At 40.5% G+C, this 25100-nt stretch overlaps 1 non-coding gene across 1 annotated transcript; it reads left to right on the top strand.

Annotated features, from left to right (window-relative positions):
- The first annotated feature begins 2705 nt into the window (after window positions 1–2705).
- LOC118622097 lies at window positions 2706–2768 on the top strand. The gene has a single exon (XR_004957924.1). It is a non-coding gene; the product is annotated as a U7 small nuclear RNA (small nuclear RNA).
- The last annotated feature ends 22332 nt before the right edge of the window (window positions 2769–25100 follow it).

Raw genomic sequence — 25100 nt, 5'->3', positions numbered from 1 at the left:
TCCATTGATCTATATGCTTGTTCTTGTGCCAGTACCAGACTGTTTTGATTTGAAAGAGTACTTTTTTAGAGCATTTCATTTCATAGTTTATTAATAGTTACTATATTATGCATAGACCATATGTTTATCAAAACCCATACATAGCTCCATGGATTCTTTTTAAAAATAAAATTCATACCTTTTAAGTTATTAAATGCTAAACTTAAGAGAGGGGCAATAACTTCAATTAACTTTATTTTTCAGAGTAGTTTTAGGTTCACAGCAAAACTGAGCAAAACAGAGAGTTCCCATACACCCTGTTTTCACACACAAAGCCTGAATTGCATCAGTACATTTGTTACAATCTATGAACCTACATTGACACATTGTAATCACCCGAAGTCTATAGTTTACATTAGGATTCACATTCCATGGTTTAGCCAAATATGCAATGATATGCAAACACCATTATGGAATCATACAGAGTAGTTTCAATGCCCTGAAAATCGTCTGCACTCTGCTTAGTCATCTTCTTCTGCCTCCAAACCCTTGGCAAACACTGATCCTTTTATGTCTCCATAGTTTTGCCTTTTCCAGAATCATATAGTTGAAATCATAAGGTATGTAGCCTTTGCAGAGCCTTTGTTACTTCTTTCACCTAGTAACATGTATGAAGTTTCTGTTATGTCTTTCAGAGTGCAATGTTTTTTGAAGAAAATTAAAAATTTTTAAATGAAATGCTTAATTACACAGCTAATTTCTCTTTTTCTTTACTTTAAAATATACTAATTGAAATTTAATACAGACTTTTATCAACAACTCTGTGTGGGAAACCTTTCTGTGAGATAATTTGCCCACATACATCAATTGTCAGAATTGCCATCCCAGGGATGTTCCTAAAGGCTCCCTGAATTTTAGGAACAAGCAGAATGGTTTAAAACACCTAACTTTTTAAAAAAATATGTTTTTATTGATTTTAGAGAGAGAGGAAGAAACATCCGTAGGCTGCCTCTTGCATGTCCCCTGTTGGGTATTGAGCCTGCATCCTGGGGCAATGTCCTGACCAAGAATGGAACCAGTGACCTCTTGGTGCCTGGGACAGCACAACCAACTGAGCCACACTGGCTGGGCTAAAACACCTAATTTTTTTAAAAAAATTTTTAAGGTATTCAGTTTACCTAATAAAAATGTCTGTCAGAGAAAAACTGTTGAATTTTTGAAAAACCCATTTTACAATCATTATCTTTTCACATTCACCTCTCAATCTGACGGCACAGTGAGCCCATATCTTTATCCTTTAGCACTCTCCCTGCCACAAACATGACATGATTTGTTCTTCATGTTTTTATAAACACTACAAGTGAAACTCTGCAACTACTGCTGTGTTTCTAAGATGCATTCATTACCTTGAGTTTTAAAGGACTGGCACGATTTAAGAGGCTGAGAGAGAAAGGAAAGGCATACATATGTTAGGAAAGGAATGAAGAATAATCAAAAGCAAGGATGAAACACTTATGTTCATGCTGCAGATGTTATGAGTGGGTTCTATTGTGAAAATGTAAGATACTATATGTCAGGAGGTTAGGACGTTCACCGTGTATACACAGTTTCTTTATCTAGTTAACACATGCACAGCATACAATGTGCTGTGCACAATTCTACATTTTTCTAATATCTAAACCAGAGTCTCAATACTCATGCAGTTTGAGAGGTCCTCTTTAGAAAGCACACATACTCACAAATCACTTACAAACGCAAAATTAGGTGGTCTTAGAAAGGCCCACGCTACTGATGGGCCTTGAAAGTTTAGCTGCACAGTAAACTCGCCTCTGTTTCTAACCATTGAGCTACTGAAGTTAAGAAGTAACCTTCAGGCAGCTTGACCCTTCACTGGTCTCAGTTTCCAAGACTGCTTCTGGCCCATGAGCTACTCTTCATAGAAAAACAGTTTATCTCGGCCGTATTGCCATTAGAGCAAAGGGCAAAATTAAATAGAAATCTTTCATGTTCTGCTGGCCACACATTACTGTTTGCCATTTATGCACCCTGATTTTATTCACTGCCTTATTCAAGGCAGATTTTCTAACAGTCTTTTTATCCACCAACGATACTAGGACATTTCTGTATTCCTGGAAGACAGATACAATAAAGTATCATTTCTCCCCACTCTCTAACCTTCCGCAGCCATCTATAAGATGATTAGTGTTCTCACAGAACAGTGTGCTCATTCACTTAATAGGCTTTTATGTTCAAGGCTGTGCAAGGTACTCAAGATACTAAGATGTATCAGAAGCAATCTCTTCCTTCAAGGAACTCACATTCCAGTGTGTCAGAGGACAGATAAGTAAGCAACTGACTGCAACAGTCCCTCTGAGGCCGTAGTAGGACCATGTACAGCTGCCATGGAAACCCAGCTTCAGGAACAACTAGCAAAGAACATTTTGACAGGTGCCAGATGGGAGGGTGGTGGAGAGTTGGGTGAAAAAAGTGAAGGGATTATAAAGTACAAATTAGTGGTTAACAAAATAGTCACAGGGATGTAAAGTACAACATAGGGAATATAGTCGATAATGTAATAACTATGTATGGTGTCAGGTGGGTACTAGACTTAATGGGATGATCTCTTTGTAAGTTATATAAATGTCTAACCACAATGCTGTACACCTGAAACTAATATAATATTGAATATCAACTGTAATTAAATAAGTTTTTAAAAAAGAGCAAATAAGTGCTTACAGCTTTTTTTGAATTTGTCTAGTAGGTCTTCCCATCTTTACCAGAAGGCCCCAAAAACAAAAAAATAAAAAAATTAAATAAATAAGAGCAACTAGTAACAATGTATAAAAGAAATCTTAGAGGATAAATAGGATATAATAGATGGACAAAGGAGGAAAGGGCTGTTAAGCCAGGGGCTCTTAACCAAGGGGTACATGGATCAAATTCAGGGGTTCACAGAATTTGAATGGGAAAACAATTATATCCTTATTTTTACCAACCTTCAGTTCAAAATTTAGCATTTTAAAAATTATAAATATAGGCCCTAAACTGGAGTAGTATTAGCAATACTTGTACCTTATCACCAATAGAAATATAGATATATTCAACTCATATCGCATTTGGCTCAGATTCTTGAAATGTCATTTATACCCATCACTACTTTGAAATTACAGTAGGTATTAGACCCACTGTGAGACCTTATTATTTATTACATCAATAAAAAACTTAGCATACTACAATTCAAACTTTTCCCTAATATTTTGATATTTTGATAATTACATATATATATAATTGAGTCTCTTTGAAAGAATATGTATATTTATGCATTTAAATACTTTATTCTGCCCTGGCCAGTTTAGCTCAATGGTTAGAGCGTCAGCCTGCGGACCAGAGAGGCCCGGGTTCAGTTCCCACTAAGGGCACGTACCTCGGTTGCAGTTTGTCCCTGGCCCTGGTTGGGGTCGTGTGGGTGGCAACCACTTGATGTGTCTCTTTCACATCCATGTTTCTCTCTCTCTCTCTTCCTCCCTCTCTCCCTGAAGATGAATACAAAAATGTCCTCGGGTGAGGATAAAAATAAATAAATAAATACTTTATTCTAACAAAACCTTCATAGCCATGACCAGACTATCTAAGCCTAATGCGAAAAAAGGAATATGTAGCCCTGACTGGCTTGGCTCAACGGTTAGAGCATCGGCCGGTGGACCAGTGAGTCGTGGGTTTGATTCCAGTCAAGAGCACGTACCTCGGTTATGGTTCGTCCCCGGCCCTGGTTGGAGTCATGCGGGAGGCAGCCAGTCGATGGGTCTGGCTCACATCGGTGCTTCTCTCTCTCCTCCTCCTCACACTCTATCTGAAGATAAATGGAAAAACTATTCTTGGATGAGGATAAAAAAAAAAAAAGGAACAAGTAAATAACATTAAGAACTCCTGTTCTAGGCAAAGGGAACAGAAGACACAGCAAGGGTAAAACAAGAGGACTTGTTCAAGAATTCAACCACCAGTGCTGTTTTCTTTCTCCTGACTCTGAATTCTTCCCCACTTCTCTCCTCAAACCCTCTTACTTCCACTCCCCTAGTTTGGGGCACCTGTCCGGTGCCCTCCTCCAGTCCATTTCCACACTCCCCAGAGTGCTCTATGTAGAGTGCCAACATCGTGCCCTGCTGCTGGGGTTGGAGCGGGTAAGGAGAACACCGACTGCTTGACCTTCATCTCTCCTCTCCCTGCAGTCCTCAGGGGCCACGCCGTGGAGCCCATGGGATTCTTGGGACAGATCTGAAAACCCCTGGCCTGAGAGAGCAAGTGTGTCTTTCAACACCCTCCACGGGGAGTTCAATGCTTCTCCACCCTCATCTCCTACCATATGTCTCGCAGCTCTGTCCTCCAGCCTCACTGAAACTTTCATTATCATCAGGGTTCTATCTTTTTTGTCTCCGTGGCTATAAACAGCCTGGGACACTACTTGCCACTCTTTTTTTCCTGATTAACTCCAATTTATCTGTTATGTATCAGTTCAGAGGTCTCATCTTCTGTGAAGTCCTTTCTACTCCCCCCAAGAATGGCCTAAGAACACCTCCTATGTGCTGCCTCAGCAGTCTTTATTTACCTTCACTTTATCACTGAATGGTAATAGACTGTTTACTGGTCAGTATTCCATAAAATACTGCACTCTCTTCTCTGGTTGGCACTGAGCCTTTACTCCCTGTTTAATCCCCCACCTAGGGCCTGACAGGTAGTGGGCATAAGAGGCTATTTACCGGTGTGATGAATAAATGAATGAAGCTAAAATTGTTGTTGGGCTTATATCAGGAAAAGGCTTGGAAACCAAGGTAAAGAGTTTAGACTTTCTCCTCTAGACCAGGATTTTTCAAACTGTAAGTTATGATTTATTAGTGGAATGTGAGATCAATTTAGTGGTTTGCAATAATTGTTTTTGTGTGAAATAGAATGTTACAGAACAGAATACAATGGAATAAAATAGAAAATCTCTGAGTACATCCCAAGTAGCAAAGATAAATTTCTTTCATAAAACTTTTACTTCAGCTGTGCATAAGTATGCATGTCCTGTATAAGTATGTGTATGTTGTGTTGTGGTATGGAATTTATTCCTCCAGGGGTCACATCAAGCAGGTTCTGTTGGAGCCACAGGAGAGTTTCTCCAGGGGTCACATCAAGCAGGTTCTGTTGGAGCCACAGGGGAGACATTGAAGGATCTCCATTAAGAATGTGAGATGATCAATTTGTGGTTTTGGAAGCTTCCTCAAACCCTGCATGAAGGGTATTTTGACTGCAGCTGTCTCCGGAGGCAATGGGAACAACTGAAAAGCTACTATTGTCAACAGAGAAATGAGAAGGTAATCATGGTGGGGTGGAAAACGGGATGGGAAGGAGAAATCGTGACTGATTGGATGGAGGGTGTGTGAGGGGGCTGAGATGTTTAGTTAATACTCATGCCAAGACAGAGGCATTCAGAAAAAGGCTCTCCTGCAAAGAATCTTTGTGGAAACGTGGTAACATAAAAAAAGATGTAGAGTTAGAGAGAAGTCCAGACTGGAGGCATTTCTATAGGGAGTTAGTTATCACTTGTGGTAGTCTGGGTCCTCCCAGAAGCTGCTGCCAAGATGGATTAAATTTGTAAAGGTGTTATTTGGAGAAATCCTTGTGATAGAAAAGGGGGAGGGAGAGAGGAATGGCTAGGAGAGCCATAAGTCAGTTAGTGTAGCCTAAAAAAGGTGGGGCAAGGAATTTTGAAGAATCTTGGAGCCAAAGTTGTGAGAAGAGTCCCCACCGCCAGGGAATAGGACCCTCTTAGAGTCTGCACAGCACTCACGTCATTGGCCGTGAGCAGCCAGGGGGAAGTGTGGACTTCAGAGCCAGCCTGCGCCCTGCTCGCTAGCATTTGGAGGTCTATGAGGAGTAGTCTCCTGGTCACCACTACACTTGAATGAACAAATACTCACTCTTGTAAAATCCATACACACCAGTGTGAACAAAGTCCAATTTTGTGAACTGCTCTTTTCAATCAAGAAATTCTGAAGGGCAGTCTCCGGTTCCTCCTCCATGGGTTTTTCTTCGGTTCCTGGCACTCATTTACTAGACATCTAGGCATTAACAGTGAAATCTGTTCATCACGTATTGCCTCTGCCTGGCTTTTTGTTTCTAACGTATCAAAATCTGAGGCTCGTTTAGAAAACAGGTGTTGTTTTGTGAACTAATGCTCCTCTACTCCATTTTGGGCAAACCTCATTTGCTACTACTCCTTGCCCATTTATTCCTAGACTAAGTCACATTGCTATTTTGTCCTTTTACATTTGAGCATGATCTTCCCATCTGGGCGTGGAGTTGTGGGAGGAGGGAAGGTGAGGGAGAGGCACAGCATGATGTTAAGAATCCCAAGCCAGTAAAAGGTCTAACCCCCAGTATCTCAGAATGTCACATTATTTGTATATAAGATCTTTAAATAAATGATGAGGTTAAAATGAGGTCTTTAAGGTGGGCCCTAATCCAATAGGACTGGTACCGTCCTTAGGAGAGATGAGGACACAGACACACACAGGTGACATGTGAGGACCTTTTAACCTCCAGAACTGTGAAAAAATAATTTCTATTGCCTAAGCCAAAAGAAAAGAAAAAAAGAAAGAAAGAATTTCAGCCCTACCACCAATGAGCTGTGTAACCAAAGGCACAGTTTTAAACTTTACTAAGCTCAATTCTTCTCATCTGTGAAATAGGGATAACAATAGTTACTACCCAATGGAATTGCTATAAGTAATAAATTACACACACATACATATATCTCATAAGCACAGCACCTAGCTTATGGTAAGCACTCAATAAAAATCAGTACAATGTGCCCTGGCCGGTTTGGCTCAGCGGTTAGAGCGTTGGCCTGCGGTCTGGAGAGACCCGGGTTCGGTTCCCGCTAAGGGCACGTACCTCGGTTGCAGTTTGTCCCCGGCCCTGGTTGGGTCGTGTGGGTGGCAGCCGCTCGATGTGTCCCTTTCACATCGATCTCTCTCTCTCTCTCTCTCTCTCTCTTCCTCTCTCTCCTTCCTACTCTATCTGAACAAAAAATGGAAAAAAGTCCTCAGATGAGGATAAAAAAACAACAACAAAAATCAGTACAATAATAATTATTAATAAAATTATATTGTTAATTATTATATTATTGCTTTTATCTCCTTGCAATTGGATTCCCTCACCTGTTTTCATGTTAATTTATTAATTAAAGTTTTTCTAAAATATTTTCTATTTACTCGATCTCATATATAATAGTTATTATTTTTTAGCAACCATGTTGGGTCTAGGTATTTTGACTGCAGATGGCAGAATAGTCCACCAAAATAGAGAAGTATTATTTTACATATTAGAACAAGTCCAGAGGTAGGTATCTAGGGCTGGTGTAGTGACTCCATGATAGCATTATTATCCCAGGATGCTTCTATCTTCCCACCCCACCATCTTTTTGGCCAAAAGATGGATTTGGCTTCTTTGGCATAACATCTATGACCTGGAAGGGAAGAAGAAAATAAGATGGAAAAGATGGAGGCTAAGGACGTCTGTCTTTCAAAGGTTTACTATTTTATTTAAGCAGGCAAACCTTTCCCAGGGACATCCCTGTATCTCACTAGACAAAATAGTGTCAAATGGCCACCCCTTCCTGGAAGAGAGACTGGGATATTAAGTATTTTTAATTGGGTACATTTCTCACCTCAAATATAATCAGGGTAATGTTTTGAAGAAGGGGAAATAGATACCTGGTGGACAGCTAGCCATGTCTGCTACATGACTTCCTCATTTACTTCTAATTTAAAAAATGGTAGTCTATTTAAGATCTGGTACTAGATCTGAATCTAGATCTAGTATTTAAGATCTGAATCTAGAGTATAATAATTTAGGTAATGGGTACATCATAGTCAATGTCACTTCAGTAGGAGGAAAAGCAATTATACTAACTTTTGTATTAAATTGATCCATCTAGTCACAACTATTAGCCCATGTTGACATGGATTTTTCTGGATACTAAATCCAGTAACGAATGGGGTAGATCTTCCCATGTATAAATTACCCATAAGTAGCAAGCTAAGCAGTGTTTGAATCTGGTTGTTTAAACATTTAAGCTACTTTTTAATGCTATTGCTACAGTGTATGAAATTGTAGCCTATGTTTTGAGTAGGAAAATCAACCTACACATCCCATTGCCTATATATTATCTATATGTTACTTACCTGCTTTAAATTCTTTTTCAGAACAAGGAAAATATTTCATTGCAGATGATATTTCTTTATATTATAATCATGCCGAGATCTCTTCCAAAGTCCTCACTTGTCTAGAAGAGTTATATAGTGTTCTCAGTTTACTCTGGATGGGCAATGCTTTACTTGGGTGGTATGTAAATCTGTCATGTCTTGGTTGTAGAATGGGACCTCATCAAGCAACCTGAATATTTCAGGAGATCAAGAGTGGGTGTCGTCCTGATTAGCTGTTTTGTACAAGCTATGAAGAGAGGAGTGACAGTGAACTAACGTGCAGCCATAGACGAAACAAAGTAAAAGGTATTAGTTTTTATACATTAAATTAGCAATATCATGATAAAATAATGATTAAAAACACATTAAAGCAGCAACTTCTTTTTTTTATTATTGAGTTTAGAGAGAGAAGAAGGGAGAGGGAGAGAGAGGTAGAAACATTGATAAGCAAGGATGTAGATCAGCCGCCCCCTGTATGCCCCCCACCGGGGAGTTGGGCCACAACCTGGACATGTGCTCTGACCAGGAATCAAACTGGCGACCTCTTGGTGCATGGACTCAACAACTGAGCCACACTGGCTGGGCAAGCGGCAACTTCTTTATTTTGTCCTCTTTTCATCTAATATTTATTAGTCTTATGCATTAAACTAGCTGTAAAACCCCCAAAGAATGTTTTGGGTCCTACATAACACCTAGCAGTGCCCTGAGCCATGCTTATTGATTGACTGAAGAATGTATTTATGAAAAATTCCAGTATTAACTCCCAATTACCAGTAAATTATTTCTCTCTCTCTTTTAAATCCTTACCCAAGGATATGTTTTTTATTGACGTTAGAGAGAGAGAAAGGAGGAGAGGGAGAGAGAAATATCGATGTGAGAGAGAAATCAATGTGAAATCAATCAGTTGCCTCCCATACACACCCTGACCAGGGATGCAATCCACAACCTAGATATGTGCCCTGACCAGGAATTGAACCCTGGTCAGTCTTTTGGTGTACAGGCAGATGCTCCAACCAACTGAGCAACCTGACCAAGGTATCAATACATTCTCTTTATAGCTAAAATGAATTATTTGAATTAAGGCCAGTAGCATAAAGACATAACTATAAAGTTGGGTGACTTTTTTAAACAAACATAATGGAATAAAAAATATATTGTCCTTCTTCAAAGTTGAAAAGCCAGAAGGCTACACACTTGTTGAACAGTAATGTAATGAATCAAAGCATCAACAAAACTCTTGCAATTGCTTTTAAACCCAGTTAAAGAAACACAAGAAAAACAATTCACATTCTTTTATAAATAAAGCTAACTTTTAATTCACCCTATTTGACTTTAGCTGATTCTTGGCTGTGTTAAAAAAACAATTGTCCTCGAAGAATAAATTAGCAACCATTAAATGTACTGAAATAAACATAACATAGGATCATTCTAATACACTAAATCTCCATATGAAAAAATCCTAAACTCTGTACACAGGCTTTATGTAGTGAAGACTGTGTGTTATTAACCCTTAAACCACTCTGTCTAGGCATTCTCAAGTTTGCACTGATATTAATAATGTACCTGCCCTGGCCGGTTTGGTTCAGCGGTTAGAGCATCGGCCTGCAGTCCAGAGAGACCCAGGTTCGGTTCCCGCTAAGGGCGCATGCCTTGGCTGCGGTTTGTCCCCGGCCCTGGTTGGTTGTGTGGGTGGCGGCCACTCGATGTGTCCCTTTCACATCGGTGTTTCTCTCTCTCTCTCTCTCTCTCTCTCTCTCTCTCTCTCTCTCTCTCTCTCTCTCTCCCTCTCTCTCCCTCCCACTCTATCTGAACAAAAAATGGAAAAATGTCCTCGGGTGAGGATAAAAAACAAACAAACAAACAATAATGTACCAAAAAAAGGGAGAATTTTTAGCATGTGTCTCCAAGGACTCAAAGTTAATGACAATTATGTTTGTCATCATAGCATCATCATATGCCATTTGGTTTGATTGAATGTAGATAGGAGAACAACTAAATTTTGTAACTATAAGCAAATGTCTGGGTACAAAGATATGTGTTGACTATGAATATATAATTAGCTCAAAGCAATAGCAGATGATGCAATGGAAATGTGTGTCCACTCCTGGTGTTAAAAGATTCCTTGATAAAATACATGTTTTAAGGGTTGTAACATATATTTCTAAAACAGAATAGGTTTTAGCTGTTAACTAATTGGGGTAACTACGGCTTAAGGCCCACTTCGTGCAAGGGTCGGATAAAACTGGCTCTGTACGGCTGACTCTGGCTTTCACTGGTTTTCCAGTTCTGTGACAATTCGTGGAGAGGTTTTGGAAATCAGGGAGATCAGAGCAGAGCCAGGGTCCAGCTATGGCTACCATCACATCTGAACTCTAAATGAAACCATATTGTAGATAGTGATTTTATCTGTGACACTTAAAGATAAGCTACTTAAGGATGGGAATCATCTAGTTCTGACATGTCAGTCAGCCACCAACTCCCTAATTTTATCCTAGGGTATTTCTAGATTCAAGTGACTAATAAATTGCTCAATTATGAAGTAAAGTTAAAACTCACAACTACTGCCTTGGCCGGTTTGGCTCAGCGGTTAGAGTGTCGGTCTGCGGTCCAGAGAGAACCGCGTTCGGTTCCCGCTAAGGGCATGTACCTCGGTTGCAGTTTGTCCCCGGCCCTGGTTGGGTCGTGCAGGCAGCAGCCACTTAGTGTGTCCCTTTCACATCGATGTTTCTCTCTCTCTCTTTCTCTCTCTCCCTCCTACTCTATCTAAACGAAAATGGAAAAATGTGCTCAGGTGAGGATAAATAACAAAAACAAAAACTCACAACTACTGAAATATTTACTATCATATCAATGAACTAAAAATGTACTTGCTTTTAATCTCGTGCAATAAAGGAAGTGTACACCTCTAATTTGACGTGAAATTTATGTTGTAATTCATTTATTCTATTCTTGGTGTTTTTGAAAGATTCATTTCTATTTGCTCTTGTTTCGATAGATCTATGGAATACAGTGCTGAACAAATGAAATGCAACAAAAATAATAATGGCATGGGTTCCCATCACCTCTCACCTGACATCTTTTTTTTTTTTTTACATTTAAAAAAATTTATTGATTCTTACAGAATGAGGAAGGGAGAGAGAAACATTGATTCATTGTTCCACCCATTTATTCATTCACTGGTTGACTTCTGTGTGTGCCCTGAACCAGGACCAAGCCCACAATCTTGGCATATCAGGATGATGCTTTAACCCACTGAACTACCTGGCCAGGGCTCACCTGGCTTCCTGTAGCAACCTCTTGACTGGACTTACTGAAATAGTTTCACCTTACTAGTTTTTCCTGACTCCACTCCATTCAGGGTACACTTTATAAAAACCAAGTTTGCATATGTCACTCCTCTACTTAAGAATGTAAGCCAAGTCCTTCCCCTATTGCCTACAAAGCTAAGACCCAGTTCCTTAAAAGCATGGCTTACCAAGTTCTTAGCAATCTGGCTCCACCTGATTTTACCAACGTCATCTCCTGCCCCTCTGCCCCACCCATCCCCCTTTTCTCCAGCCTCACTGAGGTTGACCGTGTTGTTTACTCTTCCTGGATTTCCAGCCCTCTCATTTCCATCTGGTAAACTCTTATTCATCAGCATAGCTCATGGACCTGCCACCTCCCTGCTGATGACTTCTCCAGAGTTAATCACTTCTTCCCTGTTTTCATAGCCTTATGCCCTGACCTTTGTCAGTGACCACCTTTCATGCTTTTGGCTGCCTGGACCTGTGCTATGTTTGGCAAATTTTCAGCCACATGAATTCCATCTCTCTGAGATAGAACCCAGAAAACTTCAATGTCCCTTGCAGATAGGAAGCTGTTAAATGATCCAGGCTTCCCCAATCAGATGTACCTGCATGGAACTTTTCTTTCAGAAGTGAGTGGTATGTGTGTCCGGGGGACGAGGCGGGGAGATGTTCTGTCCAGAGTGGTTGGGACAGGCCTTGATTCTGGAGTGGCCTGGCGGAGCTGCTGGTGCGTAGCAGCCAGTGTTGAGGTGTTGAGAGTGGTGTCAGCTAGATCAGCTCTCTGGGGTGGCTGGCCTTCTTTGTGCTTCAAAGTCTAGCTCTCTGGCCCTTGGGATATTCTATGAGATACCTAATATGCTGGGATAAATTAATTTATTTCTTAAACAAGCCTGAGTGGGTCTGTTTTTGCAATGACTGAAAAAAAGAAACACCTTGGTTCAAACACACATTTTATCATACAAATATTTTATTCTATCAAGTTCTATTATATTTGGCTGTTTGTTTCCCTCACCAGATTAATCACAAGTACTGCATCTGCTCTTTCATGAATAGTTCTAATGTGATACATGTATATGTATATATATTCATATAAAATATGTATTGAGTGCCTACTCTGTGCTATGCCCTATGCTAGTCATCGGGAAAATACAGTGAAAAAGACGCATGTGATCTTTGCTCTTGCAAAGTGCACAGTCTAAAAGATCTGTGCCTGAAACATTCTAGGTGTTCAATTAAGTTAGTATACCAGTTCATTGATTAATTATTTCACTTAATGGACATTCATATCCTGAAAATATATATTAAAAAAGGAGAGAAATGTCCTTAAGTTTCTCACGGGCTAAGTTTCTCACAGATATGTAACTAAATGATGCCCATCAAGGTGAACAGTGTGATAATGGAAATATGTTCCAGACTCACTGGTGGCACAAGGAGAGGTGTCATGAAGAATTCTGCTTGGAGTCAGGAATTGAAGACTGGATAACTGAACTTGTAAATATTTGAGCAAGTGTGTATAAGTTTTCCTTTTATTTCTCTTCCCTCTTCCCCCTTTGCTTCCCTTTCCCCTTTTCTTCCCTCTTTTCTTGCTGGCCCTTTGCCCTGTAAGGTTCAAATCAAGGGCCAGTTTTATAATAAATCCTACTGACCACTCCTCTTTCTCTTTCTCTTTCCCAAACTCCCAGGCTCTGGTAGTAATGTTTCCAAACTCCCACAATGCCTTGTACATACCTCTACCAATATTCCAACCCTTTTTTGTTTGTGGTACGTGCCCCTAGTGGGAACCGAACCCAGGACTCTGTGGTCCGCAGGCCAATGCTCAACTGCTGAGCCAAACTGGCCAGGGCTCCAGCCCTTTAATGTATATCACCTATGTGTCTGTCAGGCATCCTCCTCCCCTAAGTCAGGGCCTGGCAAATAATCAGCACTCAATACATATTTTTATTTTCTTGTATTTTTTGTTTGTTTGTTTTTATGTTTTGTCTTTCTTTCTTTCTTTTGGTGCTGTTTTTTAATAAATATTTCTTGAAGGAACATAAATTAAAATTGCAATGAGATACCACTAGACTTCCATCAGAAAGACAAAAATGATAAGGATTGATAACATCAAGTGTTAATGAAGATGTAGAAAACCTGGAAATTTCAAACATTGTTGAAAGGAGAATAAATTGATACAACCATTTTGGAAAATTGTTTGGCAAAATTTACCAAAGCCAAACATATGCATATTCTACTATCCAGAGATTGAACTCTAGGAACTGCTGGGTTATATTATATACAAAATAAATGAATGCTTATGTCTACGAAGGTTCATCATAACAACTTTATTTGTAATAGCCCAAACTGGAAGAAACCTAAATTGTCCATCCACAGTAAAATGGATAGATGAATTGTGGTATATTCATATCACAGAATAGTACACAATAATTTTTCTTTAAAATGAAAAACTACTACATGTAATAATATGGATTTTCCTCATAGACTAATATTGAACAAAAGAAACCAAACACAAAAATTACATATTGTGATTACACTTAAATGAACTTCCAGAAGAGGCAAAATTAGTTACTGGTAATAGAGGTTGAAATAATGGTCAACTTTTACAGAAGAGGTGGACACTGAATCATGACAGGAGAGAGACTTCTGAAGTTTGGAAATACTCTTTATTTTTAAAATGGTATATTTAAAAGCCACATACAGTGGATTTTCTGGGACATGTCAACCCTTCTTCATTAAAACTATTTTACACCCCCCAACCACATAAATATGTAAAAATGTGTTATGTACTTATGATCTGTGCATTTCTTTAACTGTAGGTAGGTTATTTCTTGATAAAAATGTAAATATGAAAATAACTCAATAAAAATAAATGTTCCTTGAACGAATGAGTCAATGAGTGAACGAGCTGGGTCTTTCAAGAGAAAAGAAAGAAGGTATTACAGTATGAGAGGGACTTTGTACTCAATGACTTTTCAAGCAGTGCTTGGTTCTTGAGCTCTTTATACTTTAATAATGCCCCAAATAATTGTTCGTGTGCTTTCTTTGCTTAAATATTAGTTGCCTCTGCTATTTAACTACAATTGCGAAGTTAATAAAGAAAATCATTAACCGTAAAGAGGATAATAATAACCTTGTGGGACTGTCATTTAATTCACTGTGAGGGACCTATTAAGTCCCTTGGGAACTGGGGAATATACCTAATTACCTTGTGTGTGTGTGTGTGTGTGTGTGTGTGTGTGTGTGTGTGTTCTATCCTTTTGTGCTTTAACGAGATGCAAGTACAAATTTATTATTTGAACACTTGAAGGGAGAGATGAGAAGCTGGCACCCATGTTTACAAACAGAAACGGAAGCCACCCAGCATGATATTGCCCAATCCATCCAAAGGCCAGAGAGGAATCGTCCTAATTGTGGGGTGGCCCGGCCACGGGATGCGCCTCTCCCATCCTACTTCAGGCGGGGCTCATGGATAAGCCACTTATCCTGCTAGCCTGGCACAGGTCGCGGGCGGCCAACAACTCCGCAGGAGACAGATGATGGCACATGCACCAGAGGCGGTTGCTGAAATCAGACCCAGTTCTGGTTCTCAAACCAGAAAGGGGCATGCAGTGTCCGGAGACGCAGTTCCCAAGGATTCCAGTAGGTGTCGCTGCCCTGCAGCCGCCGCGGGCCCGAGGGCCGGGGACTGTGTGGGTCTTACCTGCGGCTCACCTAGGCTGGCGTCCTGTGCCGCCCTCGCCACGCAGGGGCGCTGTGCTGCGGCCGGGCTGCCGCCTCCGCTCGGAGGGCTCAGGCTGCTGTCTGTCCTCATCCTCTAACTCCCTGCCTAGGGGGCGGGGACCAACGGCGCTCTGGGAGAGGCAGGCGAGCCGCAGCCCAGGTGTACTCTTCCACAAGGGCCGCGCAGCGGGGACAGCAGCGTCGGAGCAGCGGGTGGAGGAGGCAAAGAAGAAGATGCCACTGTCGCTGCCACCTCAAGGCGACCCCGGGGAATCCAGTCCGTCCAGGACCTCCAAGAAGCACACCCCTTTCCATATCTGGCGCTCCAAGAAGAAGCAGCAGCCTCCGCCGTCTGACTGTGGGGTGTTCGTTCCGCACCCGCAGGCTGATTGTGGGGTGTTCATTCCACACCCGCTCCCGACGCCCCTCGGTGAAGCCAGGTAAGCTTCTCGCCCAAGCCCTCCAGGCTCACCTCCTCCTTCTCCCACTCGGAGAAGGGCAAAGGCCCAGGATCCGTTTCACCTGGCTCGAGTGTAACGGGGTCCAGAGGGGTTCAGTCGTGGCCTCTGCAGGTGATCAGATCCCTCGCGGTTCCTGGTTCAGATCAAGCCCCATCGAGGAAAACTAGTGCCCGCCGACGTGGGCTTTATTTGAACTGTCAGTGAATTTACGCAAGGGCCTACACTATCAACCTGCTAAAGAGAGCAAGAGGTGAAGGGTTGTTACCATAATGAATGATGGTAGGAACTCTACCTTGTGATTATAAAATACCTTCGATAATGGTGCCTTCATTGTGAAGACCCCCCACTCTTACGGTGTATCTCCATTGTCCTTACAAGCTCTAAATGGAGAAGTGGCAGGGATGGTTACCCCCATTTTATGGGTAGAGAACCTTAGACCAAAGGGTAAATGGCTTGTCTCTATTGGAATCAGCTGCAGAACTAGGCAGCCCCTAGCTATTCAAAGTGTAATTGTCATTACGCTTTAAAATTTTTTATCATAATTTTGTGGTGGCTCTATTCTATATGTATAATTATGCAGTTATACTATCTGAATTGATACATTTGTTGAACAATAATCAGTTTGGAGTAACAGTATATCTGTGTGGTTTGGAGGTATAAAATATTTGTAATGAAAGAGTTAAGCAAATCCTTCAGTGTGTGTGTTTTAAAATACACCCTTATGAACAATGAGGACAAGAATAAAACTGCGCAAAATTTGCATTATAGACATATTTTCCCTTTCATTTCTAATAAAGTCTTAATTTCGCAATATATTTTCATTCATTTAGTATAAATACCTTAACAAAGTGCTGTCATCAAAGAATTCTTGGTCTCTTGTGGAGACCAAAAGGTAAACAGTGGGATAAATGCTTTGATAGATGTTAGCACAGAGGAGGGAATCCATGGAGGCTTCCTGGAGGAGGATGGCTAAAATGGCTTAGTCTGGTGGGAAAAGGGGAGAAGCAAGGTGTTCCAGGCAGAGGTTGAACTATGAGCATCACCGACACTGGGAAGAGCATGGTACTTCTGAGAAGCACATGTGGTTCAGGGAGGTCCAAGTACAGGATGTGTGAAGGGATAGGGAGAGAAGTGCTTAAAGAGAAGGCATTTTATTTTTTCTCATTTAATCATCCACAGTAGTAATTGGTTGTAATAGTATACATTTTTATGTATTCATGCTTAATTACGAATTGAAATTTCTAACAAAATGTTACTTAATAATGGTGTACTCAACTTGGAAGTATTTTTCATACTGCCTCAGTAAATATTTTAAACATTTGCATGGTTGTTGTTCTTAATCTGACCTAATCCCATCATTTCCTGGCTATCAAAATGTAATCATTCATAGCTATGGACAATTTATTCAAATGCAAATACATTTAGACGGAAACTTAAGTTAGGAACGTTTGCTTCTTTCCTTGAGCCTCTTATATTATAGTTCTACCTTGAAGCACTCTGTTCTTTCCTTCAGAACTGTCATGAACTCTGTACTAACAAATGTTCTGAAAACTAAACATACAGGTCTGTCTTTGGGATATTTTTCTTGTTAGATCAGCTTTATGAGGGAGTGTACCTGTTTCTAGTCTAAAGAGAGTGGTCAAAGCGCACAGGTTGCTGGTCCGTCTTTGGCCAGTGTGACTCCATTCCTTTCTGTCCAGGCCTTGGAGGTGGTGGAACTTGGCTAGAAGGTATAGCGCTTACTGTGGTCTTTGTTTCGGGTGGCCACACATATTTTCTGAACATATACAATTAATATTACGGGCCTTTAGATCAAACAAAAATGAAATGGCTGTATGACCTTGAGCAAGTTTCATCTTTCTGAATCTCAGTATCTTCATTTGGAAAATGGAGAAAAATAGTAGTAATGACTCAGTAGGGCTTTTGCAAATATCAAATGAGTGTTTATGTTATTAATGTAAAACTTTTATCACACTTCTGGGCACAAAGTAGAAACTCAGTAAATGTCAAACCATCATCCTCATCATTATTATACATGCAAAGATTTAATGAAAAAAATAAGATTATATGGGGAAAATTTGCTTTTCTTCCTAGAACTTACCACTCCAATAATGATTCAAAGTTTATTGATGTTAGATTTCTGTAGTCTGCAAATATTTGTAACTTTTAGTGTGGACGTTCTAAAAATCAGTGATGGTTGCTTGCTTTCTTTCCATGACATAATTTGAACACACTGCCTCTCTCCCTATAGCTCACCCTTAAAGGTTTTCTTCAGTTTGGTTTTGGCGAACATGTTAATATGCTGTTTTTCATGGAAATAGAGCCATTGCCCTCCTGGGTCAGCCCCATCTCTTGTCTGGTTCATTGGTCTCTTGCCATCAAAGGGCCCAGTGGTGTGTGTGGAGAGGGCATGACGAGCTGGCCAGACTTTCTTTAGCAGCCATTAGCAACACTGTCATTTATTGGGTTTTGAATTATACTCTATTTTGTAAACAATTTATTCAGAGTTGTGGGTTCTCTACCTGGGCTTAAGTCCTCGTTCTTCTAATTACTGTGACACTTAGTCCTGTCATCCTGGGCAAGTTATTAACCTTTTTGTGCCTCAGTTTTCTCATCCACAAAAGGGGCATACGAGATTGTTATGAAAATAAGCAGGGTAATGCATGTCAAGTGCTCAAAACAGTGGCTAGCATATTGGAAGCACTCAATCAATGGGGGTTGTTACTCTTTTTTTTCTTGTTATTAGTACCTTGCCTATACCTCTGTTAGAGCAGTAATTTTGTGTTTATTTTCTGCTATATGACAGAAATGGTACTTCCTTTTTAGTTTCCCTAATTAAGGCACCCAGTGTTGTTTTGATTAGAAACGGGCACTTAGTCAAAGGTCATTGCCATAAATTAGACATGATCGCTCTGGAACTGAATTGAACCCCAAACCTAGAAGTAAACATTAATGCTTTCTGCAAGAGAGCCAAACTCAAGAGGTGGGTGGGCCTGATAACCCGGTAAAAATCAAGCATAGACTGTGGTGTTGGACAGACTGTTTGAAATCTGCCTCTGCCATTTCAGTAAGTTTTGTTAAGCCCCAGTCTTTAGCTTAGCTTCCTTATCTGCAAAAGGGAAATAATTGCATTTCTCCTCCGGGGCTCTATGAGGATTTGATATTATGTGTGTAAAACTCCTGGCACAGGGCCCAGCCCAGAGCAGGTGGACGCAGGAGTGAGAGCGGCAGTGATAGCTGTAACTGTCATTGTTGTCACAGTAACAGCAGTAGCATTAATAAATACGTTTATACTTTGTAAGGGGAGTTACACAACTTCCGAAGCCCAGAAGAAGTTGTAATCAGGTCTGACCAGCCTTGAGGTACCTTTGAGCATCTGGACGTCCATGTTAGTCCATAAAGGGAGCCCTGGTGCATTCAGGGACTTCAAGTCTTAATACATCTGACTTAGGAAGCCAAAGATGAACTTTATACTGGAAACCAGAGATGTTTTTCCTGAAGTCATTTTGGAGTCTAAGTTTAAAGTAGGATAATTCTTTGCCACTTATCTCTGTCACTGTACCACTTTATTCACCTCTATTTTTATGCATTTAGTCACAATCCTTGTAGTCCATATACATGTGATGTAAATGCTTTTGTATATTTGTGGAACTTTTGGGCTTGGCTTTACTTTTTCCTTCTTTATCTTTTGCTTATAAATCTTTTTCTTTAAGTATGCTTTTATTGGTTTTTTAGAGAGAGAGAAGGGAGAGATAGAAACATCAATGTGAGAGAGAAACATCAATTGGCTGCCTCCTGCATGATTCAGTAGGGCTGAGTCCTACCGGGGATGGAACCCACAACTTGGCCATATGCCCTGACCGGGAATTGAACTGGGACTTTTCAGTCCATAAGATGATGCTCAATCCACTGAGCCACACCAGCCAGGCTCAATTATAAATCTTGTTTGTAAGAGTGAGATAGTGATCACTGCTTTACTATTTGTCATTGATTAAAGCAATGTAGCAAAGATATTGACTGTTGAAAATCATTTTCTAACTCCTAATATTCATTCAAAATACCCATCTTACTATATGAAACACATTAAAAATATACATCTGTCTTAAAATTTGAGTTTACCTAAGGAATCAGTTGCGTTTCAGGAATATCCATGTAGGAAAAAAGTGATTATTTAATAAAAAATTGTGTCTGGTAAGAAGATTATTTGAATAATCTTTATCAAATACTTTATCGAAAAACTGCTTAACCTTCATTTCATGTTATACTTATTATTTAGAAGACTTAGAGATCCCGTTGATGAAAAGCAATGCAATCTGATCTCTAGGATTAATGGTAGATAATTCTATGGCAAAAATTCCTTTTTGTATGTTATTGAAATGATTATCAATTAAAAAATTTTAAGTTAGTTATTTTTAATTGATTTTAGAGAGAGAGGAAGGAAGAGAGAAAGAGAGAGAGAAACATTGATAAGAGAGAGAAACATGGATGTGAGAGAGAAACATTGATTGGTTGCCTCCCATATGCACCCCAACTGGAGATCAAGCCTGCAACCAGGGTGTGTGCCGTGACTGGGAACTGAACCTGCCAACTTCTGGCATACGGGACGATGCTCCAACAAACAGCCACACTGGCTACAGCATCAATCACATTTTTAAGAAAATTTTTTTTCAACCAACATTTCCTGAGCACTTGTTCTGTCTGAAGCACTGGGAGAGAGAACGATGACGTCAGAGGTGATCCCTAGGCAGCTAGTCCAGTGGAGGATGGAGAAACGAGCATATGGTGCATTCAGTGCAGAAATAGAGGATTTAACTAAATACACTGAGGTCAGAAGGATTATCCTAAAGAAGCAGAAAAAATTTTTCTCTCATGAAGAAGTTTTATTCATGTTGAATAATTAATGAGAAAATTTATTCTCTGATGTGAAGGAATCATCAAAGGCTCCAGATCTGCTTGAGGTTAGGGTCATCAAAAACTATATCCCCATACCAGACCAAAAGGAAAGTCATGGAAACTTGTATTTTCAAAGTGCCATTTAAAACAAATAAAAAGAATCATTTACTCAGGATTATGCATAAATCATTTTCTTCGGTTCTTTAAAATATCAAAAGCCTGAGATTATATTAGTTTAATTGTTTTTTCATATTTTGGCACCATAGAATGTGACACACTGGTTTGAAAACCTTGGCTGAAATGATACATAAACATGATGTCGACGCGCTCTAAAATTACAGACTGAAAAAGAGTGATTCTTGACATTTCTTAGATAGATTTGAAGATCCAAAGAGGGTCGTTATGTCAGGGATGTGGCTAACTTGGTGTCTACTCAGTCTTTTTCAAAATGGTTTTGGAGTCCGGGTCAAGGAGACAGACTCGCCTATGTTCTCAAAGTGAGGTGTTCTTATTTAAAAACAACCTATTTTAGTTTCATACGGAACTGCGTGGCACACCCAACAGGTGTCTTTCCATATATTCACTTTAAAAAAATGAATTCTGGGCTTTTACCCCAGAGAGGATTGAAATGGGAATTCAATATCTTGTCCCGAAGTGAGTTTTCAAGATAAAGTATGTATGAATGTCTGATACTTGTGGGAGTTTAGCCAGAAAGGTCAGTTAGTTTATGAGTCTCGGCTCATGTGTAGCTCCCTCTGTGGAGTCAGATTTATGAGAAGGCTCCATTCTAGAGAATGAACACTTGCTTAGCGCTATCTTTACAGCACAGAGCGTCTTCTGGATCGGCCTGTTCAGTGGAAGTGAAGCAATGACAGAGACCCTTCCTAACAAGGGACCATTCTGACCAAGTGTCCAGGATACCCAGGGACAAACAAGTGAGGCAGCGAATTCAAAGTTCACCCGCCATGTCCCCAGCTTCTCTCACCAACAAGTTATAGATAAGGTGAGTTCAGGTAGAACCTGTAGCTAACACAGAGAAATGAAACAGAATGAACAAGTGCCTTCCGTTTCTTACCTTCCCATAGACGGCAATTAAATGAGTAAAAGTACATGTTGTTAGGCTTGGCTCAATATTCTGCGGTGGAAAGAGCTGGCTGCTGGCGTATTTATTCTTGCCATGTGCCATTCAAGCCAGTGACACTAGCCGAGTCTCATTTATTAGAAGTTAGGGTTCTGGCATCCTGAAGGTCATCTCAACAGATCATATAAGAGATTTTGCCAACAGACACTGTGCAAAATTTACTTCTTTAATTTTTCAAAGTAGTTAATAAGCAGTAGTATAAGCTTCTATATTGGGGGGGGGGGTGTAGCTGGATAGTGCTTTTCTTGTAATTGGGGGTCAAGAGGCAAAATAATATGTGCTAGGAATAAGATGAGGAAATAGAGGACACATTTGGTTTATAATGAGAACTTCAGACCATGTCTATGGAAACCTTGTGTCCCATCAAGATTTGACTGGAAGATGCAGTTTACTTAACATACACTGTGTATGTATATCAGACACTTCTAAGTGCTTTATCAAATTAACTCACTACGGTCCATTCATAGCATCCCAAGAAATAAATACAATTGTTGTCCCAATTTTGAGGAAAACGTGGCACAGAGAGGTATGGTAATTTGACCATCATCACCGAGCTCATACGAGCTGGGGCTGGGATTCTCCACTGGTGGTCTTCAGCCCTGCAGTGAATCACTGCAAATTGACATCACTGTGGTTAATCTGCCATCTCTGTCCCACACTGAGTATATTTAGGCTCTAGATTTGACAACTAGAAATTATGATATATAGAGAACATCAAGTTAATTTTGGGTACTGGACAATTTCTATGTTAAATAGTGGAGAGAAAATATGTAAATTCATAATAGTATAAATGCATTAAAATGTTGGAAGAAAAACAATTTTATCCTCATTCGAGGACTTTTTTTTTTCTTTTATCTTCAGATAGAGCAAGAGGGAGAGTGGGGGGAAGAGAGAGAGAAACATCGACATGAGACAGACACATCAAGTGGTTGCCACTCACACGACCCCGACCGGGGCCGGGGACAAACTGCAACCGAGGTACATGCCCTTAGTGGGAACCGAACTCGGGACTCTCTGGTCCGCAGGCTGACACTCTAACTGCTGAACCAAACTGGCCAGGGCAAGAAAAACACTTTTAAAGCAGAAATTCTGAAGTGTATGTTACATACAAAAGTACTGTGCCTAGATCCTCAGTTTGGGGCTTTTGCTCAAGCTTGTCAGGAAGCAGCATACCCAGAGGTGCGCCCCCTTTGTACACCCTTCTCTCCCACACTCTTGGCACATGGGGCGGAATGCAGGGTCAGAGATAAGTGGCCAGATAGGTGGCCCTCCAAATTTATAGTTTCTGCTCAGGCTAGGAGCAGCTCTAACTTTAAGTCTCTCGAAGTCCTGCTGCTTGAATCTTTTGGGTTTTCTTCCTGATCTATCATCGATGGTTCCCTGGCAACGAATACAAGTTTCACCTTATGTTGACCTTACACTTCAAGGATTATAAACCACTGCTGATATTTTGTCCCACCTGAGGCTCAGAACAGCTCTGTGCGGTAAGCCCACACCCTCATTTTATAGATAAGAAAACTGAAGTTCAAAGAAGGCAATGCAGATGGAGGAAGCAGGACCAAACCTCAGGTTTTCTGGTTTCTGGTCAGCTGTTCTTTGGGGTTCTCTTGGATTATAGACTGTAACCTCTCCATTCCTGGCCTCTACCCACCTTTGACAGAAGCCCAACTGACTCATCTAACTTCCTGATGACTATTCCTCTGGAAATCTTCCTGTAGTTTCATAAACCAACAACTATGAGACTGTCGGATTCCTCAGTTGAGTTACTAGTTATTCAGCCGATGTATACACCATAGTCTGGTTATGACGTATTGAATACTTTCAGAGTGTCTGCTTAATTAGTACTTCACCTACTAACTAAAAAAAACACCTTCAAATAATTCATGTTTTCAAAAAATGTTAAAGCTTGCACATGCCCTATTTCATAACAACAAAATGTCGTTTATAATTACAGAGTGTATCCATATTGTACCCATGTAAAAACCCCCTTGACAGGGTTTCAAAGAATGCTGGTGCTATGACATGTAATACATTTTATCTATGATTTAATTGTTTCGATAATACTGATGGATTCATAAATATCCCACGAAAGCACAACTTGATTGTTTTTGCATCTGCCGTTTGAAAAAGATATGACAGTCGAAGCAAACTGTGGACATTCACATTGACATACAGTGTGTCCTTTATCACGAGTGCCCCGTGCCACGAGCTGCCCTTTCCAAGCCCGCGCAGTGGGGGCTCCCCGGACCTTGCCCGCCACTCTCGGCTGCACTGCCTCGCAGTGTTGGCTTGTTTCTCCACTGGTTCCCCGTGAACTGGGTGGTTATTATCTGCAAAACAAGAAACTAGAGTTGCTCCAAGGTGGGATTACAGAACTGTTCTTTTTCAGTATTTAGTCTACCCGAAACAATTTTGTCTGGATTAGACCCAGGTAGTGATCAGGAGTCCTTCATCGGAGCGTACGAGAGCCTTGGTGTTCCCCAGATGAGTTGGTAAACATGTTTAAACAAGCTGGTCTAAAAACAGATTTTGGATTTTTTTCAAGAGAAAGGCAAAGTACGACTGAATGTCTGCCATTGTTTCAAGTTTTGACGTTTACCAATTTGCATTTCGTGATTGTCCTAACCTCTCCCTGGGAGAAGTTTCAAGTACTTTGAACTAGAAGTCTTAGTAGCTAGTGCACTGTTGGCACTTAATTCCCTGTGATTTCACTTTTATTAAAAGATCTTTTTTATGCTCATGAGGGGACAACCAGTCTTGGGTCTAGGTGATACTGCTGAAGGTGCAGGGAGACTTTGTCTCCTTCGTCATCATGTTCTCTCTTCCCACACAGCAGCTCCTCAGGACCCATGCATCACCTTCCTTGCTCGCTGTTGGATTCCTGGCTGCTTATCTCTGTGTGTAATCATATCCTGGTTGCGATTTCACAAATTTGTAAAGCCAGTGATGCTAAACAAAGACGAGTGCCAATTTTTATCTTCATGCCACTTGATAACTGATCAACAAACAGCAAAAGTGACAGCCAGTTAATTGGGCTTGGGCATGTTTTCTGAGGACAATGGGTGTGGCATGGAGGAGGAGGATTTTTTTCAGCCAGATAATCCCCAATCTCTTCTATAAATTAACATAAGTAACTTTTATCAAGAATAAACAGGATAAAGGGTATGAACAATTATCTAGTACCTAGTATGTGACAGTTGCTTTCGGGTGTCTCATTTAATCCTCACACTATCTTGTTGGAGCTAATCTTCATGGAGCTCTGCCTTCCCCATATTTACACTTGAAAGAACACAACCTGAAAAGTAGCTTGTCCAAGATGATTTAGTGAATAAATGGCAGAGTGGATTCTGACCCCAAGGCTCATAATATTTTC

The sequence above is a fragment of the Molossus molossus genome, unplaced genomic scaffold (genome assembly GCF_014108415.1).
Source record: "Molossus molossus isolate mMolMol1 unplaced genomic scaffold, mMolMol1.p scaffold_m16_p_8, whole genome shotgun sequence".
NCBI classification, from domain to species: Eukaryota; Metazoa; Chordata; class Mammalia; order Chiroptera; family Molossidae; genus Molossus; species Molossus molossus.
Note: the sequence above shows the minus strand (reverse complement) of the source record. Positions and strands in the feature narration are given on the sequence as shown.